The sequence below is a fragment of the Helicoverpa armigera genome, chromosome 8 (genome assembly GCF_030705265.1).
Source record: "Helicoverpa armigera isolate CAAS_96S chromosome 8, ASM3070526v1, whole genome shotgun sequence".
Taxonomy (NCBI): domain Eukaryota; kingdom Metazoa; phylum Arthropoda; class Insecta; order Lepidoptera; family Noctuidae; genus Helicoverpa; species Helicoverpa armigera.
The window spans coordinates 12,563,504-12,582,637 of NC_087127.1; the positions used below are offsets into that span (position 1 = coordinate 12,563,504).

General features: G+C 34.7%; 1 protein-coding gene across 1 annotated transcript in view; it reads right to left on the reverse strand.

The window, feature by feature from the left end:
* LOC110380183 (metabotropic glutamate receptor 2) overlaps positions 1 to 19,134 on the reverse strand; it is a 181,784-nt gene that overhangs the window by 127,079 nt on the left and 35,571 nt on the right. Inside the window, exon 2 of the mRNA XM_049838154.2 lies at positions 2,494 to 2,562. The gene's annotated coding sequence lies outside the window, so the exon portion shown is untranslated. The remainder of the gene's footprint in view (positions 1 to 2,493; positions 2,563 to 19,134) is intronic.

The following is a 19,134-nucleotide window of genomic DNA, read 5'->3' on the forward strand; positions in this document are numbered from 1 at the left end:
TAGTACTTATAGTTTCCGAGTAAATCGGCTGTGACAGACGGACAGACGGACAGACGGACAGACGGACAGACGGACAGACGGACATGACGAAACTATAAGGGTTCCGTTTTTGCCATTTTGGCTACGGAACCCTAAAAATGATAAAAAACATTTTACCAGTGCAGAAGAATTAAAATAAACTTTAAAGCATTTGATCATTATTATATATCCCCTGCCTTTATTCCAATTTGGATAGTCACAGCATGCCTTCTTTTATACTTCTCTTTCGAACATCAAATATCAAACCTCTTTTTAACTTCATTGCTCCTTTTCCTCTTTTTCCCTCATCTTTGCCACATCCACTCAATTTACTCGTTACATAAATCGAAGGCTGTACTCTCAAACCTGATCATCTAAGTTCAGCCATCGAAGTTGGGCGGATCGTTAATGAACTTCGGCTGAGTGATCACGTCACGACACCGTCACGATCACGTCACGACAACGTCACGACCACGTCACGACAACGTTGTGAGATGCAGTTACTTCGAACTTGATAAGTTCTTCACGATAGATGATTCAGTGGTGAGTTAACACATTTTGGAGGTGGATGGTTCGATATTGTGATGGTTGGTATAGTTGTAATTTTAAAGTCTAAGTAATTTGCCTATCTTTAGAATTAAAGAAAAATTAAGAAAGAATTAAAGTATGTAAAGTTATGTAAAAGAAATTCATTTTTTCGAACATTGTTTCTCTATATTTCTATTTAAAACTTGATTTAAATATTTTATCTCCACCCAGGACCTCTTAAGGTAAAGCTAGAAAAATGTATAAAAATGTAAAAAACTAAAGAGTTTTTTACATATTAAATAGTTATGTAATATGTACATAGATTAATAATTTTTGTAAAAATAACATTCGATTAAACAAAAAACAACAAGGCCTAAATTTGAACCACACAATTCAAGTTCTTTAATCACTACCTAACCATGACTTTGACCTCTATTACAAAGCTATAAACTTGGTCGATAACCTTTTGACCTTAGACAAATTAAGTGAAAAGACGCGTGGGCATTAAATGAGTAGGTGGTACTTTCAAAACTAATGGAGTTGCTAATAAACAAGTTTTAAATAAAAGATGTACTTTGATTAGCTAAGTTTGAATCACTTGACTGTTGAATTGTTCTCGCAAAGTCAACTAACTACTAATGTAGTAGGTATATCGCAATAAAAAACACAATCGCAAGGTGATTCGTGATATAGGTTCTTAGTACATTAATATAGATGATGTTTTATTATTATTTTACTAAAACCTTCGAAGTACTGTGTAAAGAAATCGAAGCTTTTGTATAAATTATGGAATCAGGCGTAACTTTGCGGAAATCAAACGTGAGAAAAAATATTTAGTGAAATTAACACATCAAAAATCTGTTTAACTTTTTAGTAATAACACTGAGCACACACTGTTTTTCTCTTCAGCAATTTAAGACGAATTTCCTAAAACTAAATTCCCTGACACATCATTTTAAACTTCCGTCTAAAAATACTTCAGCTACCTTGCTACAAACTTACACCAAAACACGAGACAGATTTTAACCCTCCAAGAAGCAAGAGCTCTCCAGACGTTCAGTGTCAAACGAGCGTGCAATCTTCTGTAGGGGTCCTTGAGGTCACTTAGACAAAATTTGTATGCAAGAAGATGCACGCTTTGCGTAAAGGAAATCTCTGACTATGTCTATATGCAGGGCACTGCATGAATATTTAGATAGTGTCTCAGAATGGTGTTTGCATTCAAATTTCCTTGTTTTAGAAAATCCTTTTTTCTAAAGAAACCTTTTTTCCTTAACCTTTATTTAAGGGTTTGTAGTACCAAATGTAAAAATGTTGTCGTTTCTTCTAATGAAAGGTGAATTTTCTAATGATTTATTTACCTTTTCTATTAGTACGAAGTATGAAAAAGCAGCTATTTTCGCACGGCAACGAAGTATTATAAATAAGCCAGCACTAAAAATAGAACCTTTTAAAACCTCAGCCTTTAAAATACCTCAAGGCATTAACGACCGAATATTTTGAGATAACCTCAAGATTTTAACTGAGGACTAAAGATTACCAGCTCAGCTTATTTATAAAGTAAACGTCTTCACGAAGATACTTCACGGCTATTTGAATAGAAATGTGTGTTTAAGGTACAGCTACCGAACTGTTTACTAAGATGAAAATTAAATTAATATTGAAATGGCACATCTGGCGAATCGGAAATTTAATTAATATTCCAGGCTTTGTCAGAATTCGGAGATGTAATTTGTTTATCGATTATTGCTGGTATAAGATCTGTTTTGTAAGAAATGGGGACAATAATAATAATTGCAAGTGCTGTTGTATGTAATTAATTCTGAAGCCTTGAAATGAGGGCATCAGGCACATAATTTTCTATTTTAAGATGTGTTGTGTATCTTTTGCAAGTTATATTTAGACTTGCGGTTCGTTAGCAGTAACAATAAATCAATAATTTCTTACCTGGTTGTCGTAACAGGGACATCAGAAGTGGTAGAGCTCCAGTATTTTCTGTTTAATCTTCAAAATAATCTGTAACAAGATATAATAACTCATTATGAACTGACAGACGGCAAAAATTTTAAGATTAGGACAGATATAGCAAAGGCGAGCTTCGAAGTGCATTTTGCACGCTGTCAAACCATTATTAATATTAATATCATTGAAATAGAGTCTAAATTTAATAAAACTTACACTACATAGAAGTTAACACGTGTGAAAGTTGTTGTTAACAACTGATTTTAGATTCTATTTGATTTACAGCAAAGTCGAATATACTTATTAATATCCCGATTATTTCCATCATCATAACAAATTCAACCTTAGCGATCTTCCTTCAATTAATTATCCAAGCGAGCTGAGGTACACTGATTCTAATCCCAGACCTTCGGAGGCCGTTAATCATGAGCTCTGAAGACGCAAGTCATTGTGTGACTGCTGCAAATAAAATTAATGTTCCATTATGTTCGGTGGCTGAGTGATCGCTTACCATGGAAAATGTATAGCGGCTCATAATGAATGATGTTTTCGGATTGCGTGAATTAAAATCTGTGTTATTGTGACTTGAATAGGATTTATGGTTTACGGAAATTGTTGATGATGTAATTTTTCAGAATTATCAAGAAATCAAAATACATATTAATTTAATGTAAGCAACAGGAATTCACGCTGTTTTAACTTGTAAAGGCTGTATCTAAAGAATATGTAGGGTGATTTCCTAAGACCACACTGCCGCGATACTTTATTATGTAAACATATTTTTTGAATCTCGTACGTAACAGTGACGTATTTCTCAAATAAGTCTTGATCTAAACCTTATCCAGAAGAAGGCATTCATATATTACCTATTTTACTTTAACTTACAACTCCCATGAATAATGAACTACAACAAAGCACATGCTAAAATGAACACGGAACAATTTTGACAGCCAGTCAATATTCCGTGTGTTTGCAACAATAGTCAAACTGTCATGTCAATAGCTTTACATTTGGCTCGTCAAAGGGAAAATGCTAATATTCCCACTCATGAATCAATCGGTTCCGTTCAATCATTCAATCATTCGATCGCACATGACGCTGTGATTAATGCATTCATACATTCATACGTACATTCAATGGACGAGGATTATGGTTGTCGCGTTCTGATTTAGATGCCATTGTACTGAATAGTACGGATTAGTGCTGATTATTAGACAGGCTTTACAAAAGCGAAGCGACGTGGATTGGACAAAATTTTAAACAATCAATAGAATTTGTACGCCTAGTATCTCTGAGTGGTAAAATTATTTTTGTGTGAGCAGGCTGAGATGAGATTTTAAGAAGGATTTCTTTAATTGTTTAAAAACTTGTCCGTTCCGGTCCACTTTGCTGTTAACAGGGCCTTATTATGCTGATTAAAAGCAAGTAATTTTAAACAGAATATTTAAACAAAATTACGATGAGTACAGATGATTAAAAATTTATCTGGTCCCTGTTAAGCTTCGCATAAATTAAGTTCCCAAAAGAAAGTTTAACTGTCCAGGTAAATTCAATTTCGCCCATCAAACCCCATAAAGGTAGATAACTCAATATCACAAAAACAAACGAAAGCCTACATGTGGACGCAAACAAACGCTCGGAACTCGATACCTCCGGGACTTACAACTTGTGCGCCCCATGAATACCAAGTGTGAGGTACCTCAACCCAGGATTACGGACTTTTGGCACTCGTCCACCAGAACCCCACAAATACACGACAACGAATTAAAAGTTAAAGCTAATCAAATCCTACGCGATTCAGGCGTGAACTCCACGAAAACGATTTACCAAAAGCTGTCGTTGTTTTTGTTTAATTTTCTATGAAAAGCAAACTCTGGCACACAAAGGGAGCTATCGAAAAATTGCTTCCGATGTGATTGCTGGAGTTTCACGCCGATCAGGTTGATAAAGGAAAAATAAAGGCGGCTACAGCTGACGGGTTTTCGAGCGAAAAAAGATTTTTTCAAATTTTCTTTTCCCGATACGTCGGTGCTATATTTAGACGTAACATATGGCCCTTTTCCCCTTATGGGGGATCGGGGAGTACACTTAAGAGTGAGTAGCAATAAAGATTACAGTATAGCTGTTACTCGATCTTTAAAATATCGGAAAAACAAGTGTCCTTGTGTTGGGTTTTTTGGGTTTGTCGCAATGTTTTTAGACCCTATTCTCTTCGTTATTTATGAGCAAATATTTTTGGAAACAATTTTGTAACTAAAGCGGTTCAGAACTATTTGATCTCTTTCAACTATATTTTTTGTTAACGATCCCATTGTCCTTGGGATATGATGACATTAATTATTTCTATAGCCTTCAAAATATCATCCCATATTTAGCATCCCATAACTTGGAGCAGCGATATTTATTTCACAATTTAATTGCTTTGGGTTGAAGCTCGGCAGTTAAGCTATTAGCCCAATGGCCATCTTTATGAGTTCGCTCCATAAGTGCTCGTGTGGTCATAAACAAGTTTATGGCTTCTGACTTCTGTATAACTCCCAATGAGCTCTGTAGGGATTTGCTTTATTTTTCTTTTAAGGTCTACTAACATCAGACATTATTGTATATATATTTTTTTTTTAAAGTAAGTATGACAAAAAATAATAATAAGGTTTTGGCTTAGTTAAAGTTGTTTGATAGATGCAGACTAAAAACCACAGTATCATTAAACAAAATCATTTGAGCTGATTTTGAAGAACGAAATTGGTTATGTAATAAGAATTCAATACTTATGTAAATTCGTGTAGAATACTAATCTATATTTTTTTAAGTTTCCAAACTTAACAACATATCTATCTAACCTACACTAAAAATGACAGTCAAACCCAAGGCTAAACAGCCAAAAAATCTAAAAAAATAACTATGAATAGTTTCAAGTACACGATAAAAACGTACAAACAAACTTCAGGTCCTGTAGTGTTGCGCTTTGATTCTCGCTGAAAAGCTACAGGTGCTCTAAAATAATGAGTTTCCTACATACCTACATATACAATGTACAGACGTGTACATATGTTCTGTACGCTGGGACGGAGAGATTACTTTTGTGATGTTGCATGTACATTTGTACTGCCTTGTAATAGTGCAAGGATTACTAGACGCTTTGCTGAATCCTTGTTTCTAAATGTTGCATTTGTGAGAGCTTATCTTTTTGTTTTAGTGTTGTACTATTGTTTCTTCTTGATTTAGTTATTTTTAGATACGGTGTGAATAGTGAAGGCGCACTTCATAAAATTGGGTACAAGTTTGAGATATACTATTTTTCTTATAAGAGAAGAGAAAACAATTATCTCAATACTTTTTTAGATTCTAAAAGCTTAAATGAATTCAATCAATACCTTGGACCAATAAAGGATATCTAGATAAAGTATATAAAAACTAAATCTACATTACACAATATAATCTACAATAGATAACAACAGAAAAAATACGATTATAGCAGAAAAACGCCGTAAACCACGACACACGGGCACAATAAAATGTAACGTAATCTCATAAAGGTAAGTAGCCACCTGGTGTAAAGGCACGGGCCGACCTGGATACTTCTAGAAACGTCTACTTACCGCAGTTCCAATGGAACTGTAGTTTTAGATTTTTTTTTCGATTCAAGCTGATGTTACTTTCTTAGCATTTTTTTTCGTCATTTACTGCATGTCCCTGGAAATCGAAAAATTATTTAAAAGACGCAACTTTATATTAATAACTTAACTCTTTTCTAGTTTATGTATTTCTATCTAAGTACAAGTCTTGGTCATTTATTTTAAATACATTACACAAAAGTCTCAAACTAGAAAAAGTTACACTGCCTATAGAAAACAAATCACAAAGCAGCAGCTTTAATGCATGCTACTAACACGTATTGAAAAAATCACATAGCCAAATATTTACAGAAACACAAAGGACTTTCACAACAAGATCAGTAACGACAAACATAAAGACGAACCAATCCAAAACAAACAATATTCCAGCGCTTACATCAGACCGTTTCATCTACCACAAGTTTCCTACCTCGCATTCTATTCGGCACACTTAAACAGTACCAATTTTATAGAGCACCTCAGGTGGCTCTATTCACGGAGTAAGGAAAGATGAGCGGAGATGCCATAATGCAGATGGGTCAAGCGCTTTCTTCTAGGTCAAATTCGCACGTTGGTCATGACCAAAATGATCAGCTACTAGTGAATTAACGAAGCATTCGGGTTCTGTGAGACATCTGTCAATGATTTTTAGTATAACAAAGAATATCCGGATCCAAAGAACGCGCATAAGGGCGATGGCAGTAGGTAACGTTCCTCGTCCCCTGCATTTTGGCGCGCTACTTTCTTAGGCGATTTTCCGTTATGGCACCTCCGCTTGTCGTGTTGTTCTCCATGGTTCCATTTCACTATACACACGAACGACCAATCATAAGACAGGGATATATTGGAAAAACTCGCGACATTCGTTGCCGCAAATATTTCGGGCCTTGAACAAATGTGGCAATCATTTGTTCGAATGTTGGATGTTGTTTCGAAGATCCGAGGAATTCCCTTTGAATTGATTATGGTTTGAGGTTTTATTTGGAAGTATGTTTATAGTGGTGAAAGAGGGTTATGAATGGAAGGAACTTAATTTTGACGAGGCATAATGTGGACACAAAAAGGAGCATAATTGTCCCTACATAGGAATAGCCACTAATGGGTGGATAATCAAGATAATATTGATGTTTAAATATTTTTTTCCAGCTGCTCAATAGACTAGAAACTAACCTTAATAAGATAAGATAAAAGCTGATAGTACAGCGCGTTTTTACAAAAGAAATAGAATTAGGTAAGTAGTTGGATTTGGCGAAATTCAATTTAAGATCTTTGCTCCTTTTTTCATCTAGGCTAAGAAACAAACAAAGAAAAGGATATACAAAAGAATATAGTCTCCTACGCCTGAGAGGTCATTTATTAGTTATCCATTTGCCGTTCAATTAATTGGAACTAAATAAATAAAAGGATAAGTCCAGGCATCTAAATATAGGGTCACGCTCGGTTCAAGATGGAATATACCCCCTAAAATATATCAACCATATTGATAAGCCCAACCCCTTTTATCTCAAACAAATTGATTGGATCCCTAAAATAAGCTATTCCATTCACTTCTTCCTGAACATCCAAAAAACAGTACATACGATAAAATAACGGCTGATACGAAGAGTTCGTAAACCTTATCGCGAGAAATTGATGGTTGGTAATAAATAGGAACAGGGGTTTGGTGTGACGTCACAGGCGTATCAATCATTGAATACTTACCCAGTTGTGTGTAGTACAATGGATATGTTAAGTGTTTGTTTTATTGTACTTGTCGTTGTAAGCTGTTGAATGGGTTGTTGAGTGAGGTGGGATTAAAAGTATGCTTCAATAAGGCAGGTTTTTTATGCTTGGTATCCTACAGATACCATGACAATACAGTATTCAATAATGCAATATGTAGTTAGTAATCTGATAATAGCACGGCACGGAATTGTTTTTTCATATGACGCATGCAAGAATGAATAGATACAAATACTGTCGTATATTTTAGTATCAGTTTTCGCCAGACAGACTTACTTTCGTATAAAACCAATTTCTGAAAGTTTGTCACCAAAATGTTGGTATCCGTATCCATAGGCCACTCCAATAATTTCGCATTCCCCAGTAATTGCCAGGTCTTCGCAGCAAAGATTTATGCAATGATCGGTAGAAATTAATTAGTTAGCAAAATTCATTACTGAAAGTTAATTAACTTTCATATTTCCTATATTAATGAGTTCTTGTGAGCTCACTGGAGCATATTGATATTCAAAAGGAAATCGAGGTCTCTCGTATAAAGCAGATTAAAATTAAACAGGCTTGGTTGCGCTTAATTAAAAATTGAGCAGTTATCTCACCTTGTGATGTAAATATTTCTACAAAGGATGACGTTCTTAGGGTAAGGCGTAAATATGTAATATATTATTTATTTATATTCCTACGGACTTTAAGAATTTTAAGCATATTAAATACAAAATTATAGGCATTGGTTATATGACAGCGAGTTGCTTTTCTCAAAAATAACCTCATGTAAGATTTACCTATTCAAACCATCCAGTTCTCGCCCCAATTTACCTATCTTCAAACAAACCAAATAAACAGTAAATTATAAAGACAATACCACACACCTATTTACGTTTGATGTTTGTTCATTACATTTAATCATTAGAACGGAAATTAAGCACAAATCACAGAGCCAAGCACTTGTATGTGAAAGGCCCAATAATGGTACAAACCACGGAGGAAGGAAATATAGCGGAGATGCCATAAGCAAGACAGGTCACGCGCATTTTTGTAGGTCAAGTGACGTGCGGTAGGCCTGATAAGTTTCTTGTCAAATCAAAACCAAACATTTCAAGGATTGGTCTTGATTGATTGGTGATTTTATTTAAAAAAAAAATATGAGTTGATGTGATGTAATGATGAAAAGTGACGGAGTTCCATAGAAGACTTGTCATGGAAGCTAGTAACGCTCTTCTTCCTCCACACACCCGTACTTTAGCGCGCTATTATTTTAAGAGATATTGCGTTCTGACAGCTCCGCTAGTCATTTCGTTCTCCATGGTACAAACACACATACACTTATATCGTATATGTATATAAAGGGAGGGTTCTTTTTTAATAAAATCGTTAATGTGTTAATAAGGTTTTGTGTCTATAGAATGTCTTTTTGTGAATGCTGATATTGGCATATTAGTATTTTGTGAAGAAGAAAGATATATGCAATGTTTGAAATAGCATTGAGTTATTTTAATTTAATCCTTTATAATTTATAAGAATATCTTGCAAATACGCAGTGTACAATTTACAATGCCGTTTTAAAAGTAATTTTCTGAGAACAATCGGCCTTAATCGTATTTGAACTAAATACGCTATGTTACTAACATGTTACTAATGAATACCCATAATATTTAAACGGGGCTAAATACAAAAGGCAACCAGCTTTAATTACAAAATCTACACATCATAATCACAACACAGTACAAACCAAGTAATTAATTTAAACCCTAATAGATTTAGCACATCAAAGCTACATACCACAATTAACTCTAAGCCTGGGTACAGCATAATGTTTCAATATTCACATTAAAATCACTCTGTGATGCCACACAGTTTAGAGTAAACGGCACACTAAATAGTCGGCCGACAGTCGACCCGATGTTTGGCAAACAATTTTATTGGAAACAGTTTATGGTCGATGTCATCCAGGCTTCCAGTCTAACCGAATGTAGCTGAGAACCAGTGTTTCATAAGAAGCGATTGCCTATCGGACCTCCTAAACCCAGTTACCCGGGCAACCCAATACTGCTTGGTATACTGGTAGTCAGACTTCCTGGCTTCTGAGTACCCGTAACGACTACCAAAAATGTTCAATGACAGCCATTTTTTGTCGGTCTTATGCCGACTAAATATCTGCTCCCGTTAGACTGGAAGCCGACTCCAACATAGTTTGGAAAAAGACTCGGAGGATGATAATGTGCGCTCATGCATCCATCTCCATACTGATTTATCGGCCGACTAAAAGTTTGCCGTATACAACCCTTAAGCTTGGGTTTCCTAGGAAAGCGGTGCCGCCATATAGCGGCCGTAATACAGCGGTGAATGACGTCACTAGAACGTTGTCTATGTAAACTAAATGGGGCGGTTTCCTAGAGAGCGGTAACTGACAACGTAACTTCAAAAAGCGGTGCCGCCATTTCCATGACGGCCGTCTTGACGGTGTCAGATAGTTTGGTGAACGTTTTATTGAAAGCGGTGAAGCTTTTTTAATACGTATTTGTGTTTTTTTTTTCGGAACAACGTCAAAAATGAGTTCCAACTCATGGAGCAGCGAGGACGACGAAATTTTAATAGATTTCGTTCGTAACCACGAAGCAATATATAATATAAAAAGTAAAGATGATGGAAAAAGTCAATGACGGTGTGATAAAACGGCCGTGGAACTTTCCACATGTCATCACCGTAAAGACGACCGTCTATTTGCGTCCATAATATTACGGCCGCTATTTGACGGCACCGCTTTCCTAGGAAACCAAAGCTTTAGGCACGTTTGGCTAGAATGTGGCCACATTAATCAACACTATTCAGTGTGACGCTGTCTGTTTATATAGTTATTTAGTACGGTATTTAGTTTAGTCTAGACTGAAAGCGTAATTATGGTGATTTAGGATGACTTTAGATTGGACGTGTCGTGTCTGTGGGACAGCGGTGCGTTTGCTGTTTGGCGCAAGGACTTTCATTTGTTTTCATAGATATTTAGTGTTCCCGGCAAGAAACAAATGAAGAAACCTTAATATGACTATCTCTAAAAAGGTAAGTTAGATTTCAACAAAGCTTAGTTTACAAAAAACTTGTGCAAACTGATGTGTTTTGATGAATTCTCAAAAAAGAGGGAGTTCTCAATTAGGATTTTCGTATTTCTTACTTATTATTTTTAATCAATTGATTACCATTGGTACAAGCTTGCCTGAAAGCTAAAACCGTGCGACAGAATTTTCACCACTCGAAACGTGTCATGCTTAGCAAAGTTCAACGTATACTCTCGTAAAAATCTGTTAATATGAAAGCGCTGTAAATAAACTATCCTCAAAAACACAAGCAAAACCACAGCAAAAATCTAAAGCAACATAATGAGAAAACGTACAGACCGCGAGCGTACTCAACGACATTCTTTTATGAAAGTCTTTTAACACGAGTCTCTATCCCTCGTGACTCGAATGGGAGATGTAACACAATATTTTAACAGCTGAATATAGGTCGCCATTGATTTTTGATTTGTGGGAGACATTGAGAGAGAATATACGAATACAGTGTGACTATTATTGTATGTATCAATACATACAAACTGTAATAACATACTATTCCTTAAAGACCAACTATTGGGTTCTTAACCCGTTTTTCTACGTAGGGGGCTACTTTTGGAATGGGCAACAAGAATTAAAGTAATATATTTATATTTTTGACGTTCATAACTGCTTGTAAAGACCTAAATACAATAAATGATTTAACTTTGACTTCATGACGACCTCGTATAAAAATTGGGATAAGAGTAACAGCACGATCATGATTGAGAGGAAACGTCATTAATTATCGACGAGTTTTTAGTACCAAATGAAGAGTTGATAATTAATTACAGAGGACATTTATTTTTCCCATTATAACTTTGAATATCTTCTACAATAACATGACGATTGTTGCATCTAATAAACCCTACAATAGCAATATAAACAGACATTGATTAACCTTTGCTAATGGCATAGTTGTGTGTTCGAGAGAAATGGCTGTAGTTTCAGGAACGGGGCAAAACAGTAACTAAATGCAAAGGTCATTAAGCAGAAGATATCGGAGAGCTGATGATCTTGAATAATGAGATGACTTTAGTGTCCCTTCTATGGTGCAAGCATGTTTATTTAGCACTTGGTTGCAATTCTGTTGGTTTAACTATTAAAGATTCTGCTAATATTATAGAACAAAAGTTTGAATGGATGTATGTACTCGTGGGTTTATGGAAAGTTATTCTTTCATGCAAAAACTACGGGATGAATTTTGAGAAAACTTGGCAGTAATTGCTTTTGTGGGAAGTGAAACCATGGGTGAAAGCTAGTTGCAATAATTTATATTGAGAACGATTCTACATAGTCAAGCATTTTACTATACCTAGTCATTTCCGCGTAAATGACACCGCACATTTTTTTTAATCTACTACTTTACCAAATGTCATCCAAATTAAGAGCGTGTACGCTCGGCGCGCGATGTCAACTTTAGGTAATTCAACGCAAAAAACCGCGCAGACTAGTGTCGCGGCTGTGTGCGTGCCTATCATACTTCACGTATAGTCAAACAAACCATTTTGATCCTTTCGAGTGAAATTGGTAGAACAAAAAATATATTATTTAATAAATAGTTAATAGCGGGAAAATAGTGTAAGTCTATGGATGTCTAAAATATAAAAGCATGAAAATAAGTCGTTAATACTTACACTCTTTTGCAAAAAAATCGGACACCTATGAAAACCTTGGTTTTGAGGACTTTCTGTATATTACATACAATTTTCAACAGTACTAAATAGTCGACTGATGATTAATGACAAATGTTAAGAGTTTCTGTATTTTAACCGATTTCAAAAAAAGAAAGGAGGAGGTTTCAATTAGATTGTTTTGTGATTGTTCTCAATTTGATTGTTCTCGTTTTCTTAAAGACGCCTGGACCGATTTGAAAAATTGATTGTTTATATGAATGGTCCAGTCCATCCAGACCGAAAAATTGTGGTCAAATAACAACAATTGCCGGAAAGCCAAATATTGGTGAAGAGCTTGGGTTTACCATTGCAAATAAAGTTTTAAGTTATCTATCCTATATGCTTCAAAAGTTATTCGAGATCAAAAGTCAAAATTTGGGTACATCGAAAATGAAAAAAAAAAAATATAGCTCGATTGGTAACAGACATCTGCAATAAGTGATTTCTAGCCTAAGGAGTCCGCCATATTGGATTTAGACTCGCGACACATTTTTTTTCCGAGTTATTCATAGCAAGCCCTTTCATTTGATACCCATATCGTAGGAATGCATTAAAAACATTTTTTTCTCCATCTTGGGTATACCGCCATATTGGATATAGAATCATACATTGCCATTAAAACTGAACATTCAAACAAAATTTCAACTCAATCGATAAAAAAAATATGCTTCAAAATTGAGCTTTAAATAAAATAGTAATGTATCAAGATTTGTTGGTCGCGCTTGAAATGTACTCTATTCTCGGTATCCACGGCAGAGGTTATTCACCCTACGCGATGTGACGGAGCGACACGTCCTCTCTCTGTAAAGCCTTGCGGCGGTCTGGTTTGAGTTGACTCGCGTGCAGCGTTTTATAGTAGTTTTAAATAATTTATAAAAACAAAACGAGAGATTAAATTATAATATAAAGTTTATATTTTAAAGAAAGAGTTATATTACTATAGTAAATAATTGTTATATTAAATTAAGTAAGATAGATAGGTAAAAAAAGCATTTGAAATTCACAATTTTTCACATTGTTAAAATATTTTTTTCTGAAAGATAGAGACCTAAATCAAAAAATGTTTTCAACTAACTATAGGCATGGGGATTTCGTCTATGAGTAAAAAAATAAATATGATTAGATTTGCCACTGTTTTCACATGAATTTAAGCTTCGAAATAGACGCTGAACGGGAATTTTATAAAACATCTGTTACGTTATAGGGGTTTTAAGTATTTAAACTACACAAATTGAAATTTATGTTCAATTAACTATATAGACAGTGAAATTACCTTGCGTTATTAAAAAATAACATAGTTATAGGATAAGTAGTTACTGAGAAACAGTGGTTTGAAAAGTACCATTTTAGGCCAAATGGCGCGCGGTTGACGTACACGCTCTTAACTCCGTAACATATTCAACTGTAAAATCTAACAAATAAACAAAATAACTCTCACATTTCAAGTTGCCGTAGCACAAAAGATATGGAACAAACATACATACAAACTGAACTTCCTAATTCCATGTTGAAGTTGTCTCGACCTTGTTATAAAACTTCTAGCATTTTCTTCTAATAGTTGCTCACTTTGTGAAGAAATAAGAGTAAAGTTGTACATACACATGTATATGTAAGTGTGTGTGTACACACATGTAAGGATCTTGATAAATTGTTTGACACGTAAGTGATCGCTAAGATTTAAGTTAAGCTTTTGACGAGCGTCGTTTGAAAACTTTTCGTATATCAAGGTGTTGTTCAAGTTAATTTTGTTTAGCTTCTTGTCGTAAAGTAGAGAATATTTTATGTTACTTTAGTACTGTGTTAACTTGTGTATCAACTTCACACTTTGTTCGCTTAAAAACGAGTTAATCTCTGAAGCTACTAGACTGATTTGTTTCAAAAAATATTTTAGTTTTATATAGCCCACGTATCAAAGAATTCACTTTTACCATACCCTACGGACGACCCATCAAATTCTGCGTTTCTAATGAAGATAACTACATATATCAATAGTAAGACAAGATAGAATCATCAGTACAATATCAATTGCGTGGCATTAGATCGACATAAGCCCCCATAACCGTAGCATTGCCTATAACGACCGGACAATTCTAGTGAATGATGTACAATATCTATTGGATGCGGGCTTCGGACTTCGGAAGACATGTATGTGTAGTCCTGGGTTATATAGTTACTGCATGTGGTAATAGAAATGACTTATTTAGGCTTTATAAGTTGTGGATATAAAATTAAAACAAAGTTCAATTCTAATCCAAAAAATATATGTATGTATGAAAATGTTTGTTGGCTTGAAAATAATAATAAAATACCTATTAGAAAATTGCTTTCAGTAAATAATGTCCCATTTATTGAGTTGGGCTATAGGCTACTATAGGTACGTAAATGGGTGCGCTGACTATAACACATGCGATGCGAGTCAAAATGCTTGTTATAGCCAAATTAACTTATATTCATCTTTTAAACCTCAAATATTCAAACCTCTCCTTTCCTTACCGTTAGGTACTTTGGCAAAAAATCTCCGTAAAATAACATACGAAAAACAATGGCGCTACCGAATCCCCCTTTTTGGGAGCGCTTGGAAAAACGCATTAACTTCCATTCAATCCTTTCCCAAATGATCTCCATAGAACTGATCTCCTGGATCCCATAACACCATTTTCCACTCGACTCCTCGTAATCTTTTGCGTAATTTATGGCATTACGCACTCCGCCCTCGTTCGGGGACATTCGGCTAATTCCGGACAACTTCGGCTTTCGTACGAGAATATACTCGAGTGAGCAGAATTTGTTTCGTAATTGGCCCTTAAATTTTTGGAGACACGAGATGGCATTAGACGGAGTTGTGCAGTTAATGAAACTGTGATCAATGTAGCTAATTAGCAAAGAGAATAGGACTGATGTTGAGTTTGTGTTTCTTTTTATGTCACTCAGCAATTTTATTTTTGTAGAAACTGTACTGTCCACAGTACTCATAATTCAGGATATTTTCTCATGGTTAATTATTTCCTTGAGTGATTTTCAAGGAGTTGTATCTGGTTACGAAAATTGTCGTACGACAAAATAACAAAGTATTGATCCAAGTCTGGTTTTCGAGATTTAAAACCTTTAACTCGGCTTTCAGACTATAAAAACACCCCGTAATTATTTGCTACTAAGTAGCTATCAATCACCAATTTCATTCTTTTACTCACTGGCCCATTAATGTATGAAAGCGTCTCCCAAACACCCAAGGTGTGATCGCCTGAGGGTAACAGTCGCACAATTATCACGCTCCGTCAGATTCAACCCTCGAGCTTGAAACGGTTAATCTATTTACAGGTAAATACCCATGATAATACCCCATACAAATCCTTGTACCATTACACCTTGAAACACGGAGTAAGGAAAATGAGTGGAGATACCATAATACAGGTAGTAGGTCAGGTGCCTTCTTCTAGGTCAAATACGGTGGATATGAAAAAAACGAACAGTTACGAGTGAATTAACGAAGCGTTCGGGTTCTTTGTGGTATATGTCAGCGATTTATGGCATTATGAAAAAATATCTGGTCTAAAGAAGGTGTACAAGGGCGAAGACAGTAACGTTCTTCGTCCCCCGTACACCCGCATTTGGGTGTGTTACTTTCGTAGGAGATTTTCCGTTATGGCATCTCCGTTAGTATTTCGTTCTCATTGCCTTGAAGATACGAGTATCTTGTCAAGTATGCATCAATTATTAAATGGTTAAGGGGCGTGGTTGAGAGTAGTTTGGGCGAGAAGTACTTGTCATGATTAAGTTTAAAGGGACACCATAATAATTGTAAGTGTCATGTTACTGTCATTGTTCATTTCTTGAATAATGGAAATGGTTGTTATAATCCAAATATTTTTAGATTCTAGGATATCTTTTTAGATAATTGCATTGTATGATGCAGCTGGTTTCCTATTGCAAAAGATATAAAAAAGTGATTTGATAAATTGAAAACGAAACGTTAGTATTTTATTTCATTAAACTGTGGCCGAATTCAGTCACAATTCGAGTGGTTACCATAACCAAAATGAATGTGGAGAACAATAAATACAATGCTATCAAAAGCTCACATTATTCAATTGTGTTAATTTGGAACAAAAGCCAGTTAAGTACACTTAACACAATGTACCATTCCCATAGCATGTACATTTGTACATTGTTACCATGTCCCATACATATTAATGGGAAAGTTCCCATTGCCGTGTACTTACGCCTTTGTAAATATTTATCGCCCTCACCCTTTTAGGAAATAGCACAAATATTTTGCAGAAAGATAACTTTGCACTAAGTATAGACCACAAACCAATGTAACAAAGCAAGTCTAGTTAATGAGTCCTAATTTGGATGTTATTATAATTCTTTTTTTCTTTATTACCGCGGAACCAGATAAAATGTAGTCTTTATCCTTTCTAAATAAATAGAGCATGATGAAGATACTAAATGTCTATAATTGCTGCAATAATTTTGCAAGCCGGCTGGTTCTGAGACTGAAGCTTATAAACAAACCGTGAGTCAATGGAACTTCTACAATTTACTTGCCACATATTCTTAGAATCACGTAGAAGGGTAAATACAATGTTATCTCACGTGTGAGGCACAAGTTCGATCGCTTCAATAATATTTTCTTTAATTTCACCAAAACATGAGTTCAGAGATATATTTTTGTAATAAACTTAGTTTTGGTTTAAATTCTGAGTAGCTGTGATGAATATTGTTACTATATTATTTTTGAGTTGAGATGAATACACTATATTTTTAGGTTGTTGATTCACTTAGTAAAATATTAAGTGTTCTTTCTCAGTATTGTCTTATGATAAATGATTTATATATTTCTTTTTTATTCCAGTTCTACATGAAATTGTGTATTGTCTTACTTTTTGTCGCTGATAACTACCTGTTCTAAACGAAAAACATATATCTAAATAAAAATAAACACAAACTAAACTCCTACAGAAGTTCAATACTTCACAAATTGATAATATTTACTCTCAAAACATAATAAAACGAATACTTTCAACTGTAACATGCGTGATCAAAATGTGAGAAATATATTTTAATATTCACGGGAAATATTCTGTGTGCGCATAACTGTGGGGCTGTTAAAAACCGGTATTGTCAGCCATGTCAGAAGGGGGGATGAAAAAATAACATAAAACTTGTCATCATCTGCATAGCCTTTTCCCAACTACGTTATGGTCGGCTTATAGAGTATCCGAATGCAGCTGAATACCAGTTTTTACTAGGAGCGACTGCCTATCTTACCACCTAAACCTTGTTAATACCCTTGGTTATACTGGCTGTCAGAGTTACATTTACTGGCTTCTGAAAAAATAATATAAAAACACACGTCACACATATTTTCCCGTTATTATATTTTAGTAGAAGTTTTTTTTTATTTATTTAAAAGGAAATTTATTTTATATTTATGTCTTTATTATATCATCCAAAACAGTGATAAGTAGACATTCACCGCTCATAAATACAATACAACAGCAAAATCTGTGTATCATCATGCAAAAATCGCAACTTTCATACTCAAAAACCTTACCAATACTAAAACATAGTGATCTTATGGCTTCCCATATAAAAACTCCATAAAACGAGTCATAAATCAAGTTGAGTATAATAAAACACCTTTATCGCTGGTTTAGTGGCCCTCCACGAAATCGTTTGGCCTTTACCCCGCTGTCATAAAGTAGATGCGGAGAAGCCTTGCTTGGCAACGATTACATGCTAACCTATTGACGTACCGTAATCATTTTATGTTTGTAGACGTAGTATCATTGATTTTGAAGAAAAGTCTTAGTTCGGGATATTTTTAAAGTCGTATTTACATAAAACTTTCACACGTAACTTGCTATTGAATTAATTAGATACTAAGGTGTCTATCTGTACAGCCTATTTGCACAAAATTAGCGTAAGGACTGTGGTAGTCTAATTATGGATAAAATAAGTTCTTGGGAAATATAACGAAACCGCGGTTGATTAAAACAAAGAAAAAAAATATTTCTTTTGGCTATATTTTTCAAAGTTGCATATTTGTACGAAGTTGTACTTCTGAGTGTTATTCATATGTAGTTTATTTTTTGTTTACCTCAAGATGTTCGACAAATATGTTTGTTACATAATGCGAGTTTCATGGTGTTATCGCGACATAAAAGAATACGTTTTTTATATTATGTGTATTTCCGTGTGTTATTTGTATATTCGGATCTTCGTTTGTACTTTTCATATATTTTTGTTATGAAAGGTGAATAAGAATAAGATATACGTTTTTAAAAATCAATTTTGTGAATAAGACACAGTTCTACATAACCTCTCCCTGTTAATATCTTAGTGTTATGATAACCTCAATTCATTTTACAATGTTACTATACCTATTACCTATCGTCCCTTTACCCTAATTACTTGGAATTCACTAACAAAATATCTATCTCAACTATCCTAGAAAAATATCAGCTAGCAACTGAAGACTAAAAATACACATTACGTAGGTGTACTACGAAAAAGATTAAAACGTGTAGT